A 5,441-nucleotide genomic window follows, 5' to 3' on the forward strand; every position below is an offset into this window, starting at 1 on the left:
GTAGTTTCCATATTGAGACAACTTAGGGCCCAACTACAGCTACTGCAGTCCCAGGGCATGTTGTGCATGTTTATGAAATGTTCCCTGGTCCACAACTGTGCTGGCCCATGGGAAAAACCATGGCTAGGAATAAAGCCAGTGGCTTGGGCCTTTCAGCTCTACATTGTCCTTTCCAGTAGCCCTGGCCAAGTACAGCCATGCACCCATATCGGCATGCATCACTTGTCACAAAGTGGATTCCTCATTTGTTCCTTGGGAAAGAGTTAAATTAGTGAATGCAGTGATACACCTGGTCACCATGCTGCCCATCCTAGCCATAACTTCCAGGCAGATGTAGATGTGGGGCTGTGGCCAGTGCAGCCATCACCAATCCTCCACCCTCCTCTCTGGTTTTGCTAGGGGCTTTTCTGGCCACTTGCTATCCCCTGATCGTTGGTACATTGCACATCTTCAGGCTGTTCTCAGCGTGTACATGTGACCACTGGATTATTAGGACACCGTAGGTACCTATCTGGTTCACCAAGTCACAGGTAGGCAGAAGGTGGATCAAACTTGAGTATGTGCTTTGAGAAGCACCAACAGTGGGCCCCTCATCCCTGCTCCAGGAAGCCATGGCCTAGAGCACTTTCCAAACTAGGTTGTAAGCCACTAAGGTCACAGTGTCCACAGAAAAAATCTGAGTCTATTCTCAGTATCAGGATACTGTGATATGAGCCTGGGTTTATGTAGAGTTATAAAATGTTGGCTGTGAACTTTAAGTTAATGCAGAATGCTGGGGCACTGTGCTCTGAACCTGAATAAATACTGAGCAGTGGATTAGTGTGCTGTGAGGCAGAATCTATGCTCTGTACTACAACACTAGTTGTGAGCCTGATCCTATCTGGGGTACTGGTGTGATACTGTATAAGGCCTGAATGATTGGGCTCTGTGCTATGCACCTGATTTTTGCAGAGTAGTGGGATGTCAGCTGAAAGCCCAAGTCCAACCCAGGTACTGGGACACTGCACTATGACCCTGCATCCGTCCCAAGTACTGGGACACAGCTCTGTGAGCCTGAGTCTATTCCAAGTAGTGGGACACTTCACTGTAAGCCTGAGTCCATAAGTACTGGGACACTGCTCTGTGAGCCCGAGTCTGTCTCAAGCAGGAGAACTGAGGCTGTGAGCTTGAGTCTAACCTGAGTGGCATGGCACTGCACTGAGAGCCTGTAACTGTTTTGCATGTCCTCGTGTACTATGGGCTACACTGAATAAAAGCACTTTTCTCTTGGTAGTTACCACCACAGGCTAGAGGCAAAGACAGGGCTGCAGTTAGGACATTGTGTGTCAAGTTAGGCTCTCACAGGGAGTTCAGGGAACACAGAGGAGTTTCCTCATGGGATGGTGGTGGGGATAGGGGAAGCTAGGCTGGGGCCTGAAAATGAATTTATTGTAGCATGCATGTGGAGAGCTGAGGGCTCACTCCCAAGTCCCTGCATGACCCAAAGAGCAGTTATGAGTCCCAGTGGGTGCCCACAGAGGGACTGCTGCAGTGGTGAAGGACAGACCACCAGGGAGACTCTCTTTGGGGAAGACCCTGCTCCCAGTCTTTGGGGTGAGGGTGTCCATGCAGCACCTTTAGGTGACCCTTGACCTGGTCACCTGCACTGTGTCTTCTGGGGAGGAATAGCCCCTGCAAGGCCTATCTATGTAGCCTGAATAGATCATGGCCGATTCAGTATGTTTACTGATTCTTGCAGGCTAGGGTAAAACTCAATAACCATGTTGGCTCTCTGTGGAAACACCTCCTTTGTGTTCCAAAACCTTAAATGAACAAATGTGTAGCAGGCCCTATCTGATCCTTGGGGTTTGGGTTTGCTGTGGTGCTCGCTGAACACTTAGGTCCCAGTTCTGAGGACTCAGCTCAGACACTTCCAAATGGGGTACATAGTCCTGCCTCTAGGCTCAAGCCACCAGTGGGGTTGGAGTCAGCCTGCACACCTGAGCCGCCTTCCCTGCTGGTGTTCTATACCAGCAACTGCCCCCAGAATTCCCATCTATTGCTAGCTCACACCTGCACACCCACCACCTTACACCACCTTCTCCAGCCACAGTAATTTCAGGCCATGTGTCATCTCGCACAGTCTCTCCTGGGTATTCTTGCTTCTTTCCTCTCCTGTGCCTAAAGTTTTCAGGAATACCTTTCCAAAATGGGAATTAAATCCATTTCTGCTCTGATAATAGCTTTCTGTGAAACTTGCCACAGAGAGGCTCCAGCCTATGCCTGTTTGTCCCCTCTGCAGGAAGTCCTTTAGCTCAGTGCCCCCTAACACTGTCACTAAACTACTGTCTCTGTGGGGGCAGGGACAGGCTCTTTTTTGTGCACTGCCAAGTCCCTGTGGCTGGCAGAAACCAGTGATCATGTGAGCTGGTTGCTGATGAAGGGCCAGAACACTGGAGCCAGCACACATCATAGACAGCAGGTTAGAAGATGGATATTGGAGCTAACATCGCAGGCTAGCTCCTAGAAAAGCAGTAGCTGAGAATACTCCTCACCTCTGAGAGGTCATCTACAGCTTCTCATTCTGGCAATTGTAGCCCCATTAGCATAGTCTGTGGCCACAAGGCAGAGTTCCCCAGTACAAGGGAGAGTGTGATTCCTGTTCTTTCTCCAGGTGCCTAAAATTTTATTGTTTATTTGCTCCCTTTGGGATAGTTAGGTTTGTGAAGGCTCAGCTGGCAAGTGACATAGTAACAAGGCCAGCTCAGGATGGGTGCTAGAAACAAACATGTTATGCAGGATAATCTACCTGCATAACCAAATCTAGAAAAGAAGACTGTATCTACACTTATGTCCAGTTAGAGACAAAAGGTGTTCTCATATAGCTCAAAATGTCCAGTGCCTTTTAGACTTGATTAACATTATGAGTATAGAAAAATGCAGCCCATGTCTGTATGCTGGTTTATATTACCTGGGTATTTTGATCAACGGGGTTGATAAAATAATAATAATCTTTGCTCTCCCAGATTTTACACTGTATAGTTCTGTGGTCCATGGGACTGCGGGTCATTGCTTCTGCCTGGGCATCTAGCCTCATAGGGTTATTCTGGACAAGCATTGGCCACCAGGCAGTCCCACATAGTATGGGTTTCCAGCTTCTCTGAGCTCATGGTCACTCCTGGAACCCACACGGCGGGGGCGGGCGGGGGATGTCAACACTGTCTTCTCTCCCTGGACAAATGGACTACCATTCAAGGCTGAAGAAGCTCTTCCTGACCTTTCAGATGGCTCTTCATACTTGTGTACAGCAGCACTGTGAGGTTGTCACTCCTGAACGCGTGAACTCAGTGCAAATTTTTAAATGTTTCATATTCCTTAAGGGTGAATGGAACCAAACAAATGAGGTCAAGTTAACTTAAAACAAAAAAGCAGGAAGTGGAGCTGTGGCTCAAGGTAAGGCACTAGCCTAGAGCAAAAAGAAGCTCAGGGACAGTGCCTAGGCCCTGAGTTCAAGCCCAGGTCTGGCATGCTCGCATACACACACACACACACACACACACACACACACACACACACACACGAAGGTATCTCAGAACGTGCATGTCACTGTGCTTTGTGAATGAGGATACATTAGAATAAGAGGTAGTAATAGGCAGCACTGGGCACTACCAGACTGGAAAAAAGGAGTGTCTGTCCCTAAACACTGCAGCTCCTGGCCATCTGTGTTAGCCTTAAGATCTGTGTTTCCACCAGGAATTCAGCAGACCACAAGTTTTCAACCAACCACTAACAGATTTCAGTTAGTCCTCTGTCTACCTGTCTCTGTTTTCTGTGGCTACAACTGAACACACTGTAGCTTGGATGATGGATATAGAAGTTTATTTATGCTTGCTCTGGCAGCACATACACTAAAATTGGAACGATACAGAGAGGATTAGCATGGCCCCTGCCCAAGGACAACACATAAATTTGTGAAGCGTTCTGTGTTTTTGGAGGAGGTGACAAACTGAACATGAAATGTGCTCTCTGCCTTACGTGTGAATATGTAACCCCTCTGTACCACACTTTGACAAGAAAGAGAAAAGTTGAATTAAAAAAAAAATTTATCACATGGTTCTGGAGTCTAGGAAGCCTGAGGGCATGGCATCAGCATCTGGTGAGGCCTCTCGGAGTATGCTATTGGCTAGAGGTCCTTTTTCTCTTTGTGCTTCTTGTGTTGTTTTTCTTTCTTCTTCATCTGAATTGGTTTATCCTTCTGAGATGGGGGTCTCATGTTGCCCAGGTAGGACTTGAACACCTAGCCTCAAATGGTACTGCTACCTCAGTCTCCCAAGTAACTAGTACTACAAACATGGCACCACAGCCGGGTTCTGTTGCTTATAAACTTACCAACCTGAGGGGCCCCACTCTCATGACCTCATATAACCCTAATTGGTCCCCAAGTGTTGGGATTCAGGTTTGGCCTTGATGGGGGAAGGGCAATGAGAACTCCCGAGATGCTGCCCTTCCCCCAGCCCTGGGACAGTGTAAAAGCTAGCCACTCCCTCCTTCCGCCTTCAACCGGAAGAGAAGCCCCCGCCCCTGGGGGTGAGCATGTGTGCAAAGGCGGGGACCCCAGAAACCCAGTCCTTGGGGGGCTGTGGTCTCCGCCCATAGAGGAAGTGCTGTGACATCACCTGAGGGACAGTCCTTTTAGTAGCCAACCGGTAGCCCCTCTCCTGTGCCCGCCTTTGGGGGTATAAATTGTTGGCCCCTCCTTTGAATAAACCAGAACGCCCCAGAGGCTTTCTCCGGGACTCCCATGCGCCCATGTCTTTCTTGGGCTGGCGGGCATGGGGTCTCGCGACCACACACGAACTGAGGCTACTTGGTGTCCCCGCTCCCGCGATTAATCCCTACTGGCCAGGGGACGTGAGAGAGCGAGAAAGGATCACACACGGAATAGGCAGACAAGCCCAGGACACCCCCCCCCACGTGGATGGGGGGGGGTAGAGCAAAGCCTGGCACCCAAGGACCCAACTCCAAATAACATCAGCATATATATAGCTTTGGGGACAAAGTTTCCAACGCAGGTATTACAGGGGACACACCCAAACCACAGCACAACTCACACTAGACTGGTTGATGTGTAAAATAAAATTGGAGGCATTGCTATAAACTCTACACTAGTGCCCAGAAATTTTAGGTTTCTTATTACCAGGATCCAGGTTTTAGCTGTACTGGTGAGTCAGATTTGCAAGAGATTTGGAGGAGGCTGACAGATCTTTGCAGATCTGAGGAGACCAACAGCATTGAGCCCATAGACAAATGAAGGGTTTCACTTAGAACTCACCCCTCAAGTGCCAACTTCAGCACAACAAAAAGCAGTAGATACAGTTGGTAGAAAGGGTCCATGGGGAACTCAGCTGGTGGAGCCTCCAGATCATGTTTCTGGGCCAAATCTGACATAAGACTTGCATCTG

At 48.9% G+C, this 5,441-nt stretch overlaps 1 non-coding gene across 1 annotated transcript; it reads left to right on the plus strand.

Moving 5' to 3' along the window:
• Positions 1-3,867: 3,867 nt before the first annotated feature.
• Positions 3,868-3,970, plus strand: LOC125366656. The gene has a single exon (XR_007213943.1). It is a non-coding gene; the product is annotated as a U6 spliceosomal RNA (small nuclear RNA).
• Positions 3,971-5,441: the final 1,471 nt, after the last annotated feature.

This window comes from Perognathus longimembris, chromosome 17, assembly GCF_023159225.1.
Source record: "Perognathus longimembris pacificus isolate PPM17 chromosome 17, ASM2315922v1, whole genome shotgun sequence".
Classification (NCBI taxonomy): Eukaryota; Metazoa; Chordata; class Mammalia; order Rodentia; family Heteromyidae; genus Perognathus; species Perognathus longimembris.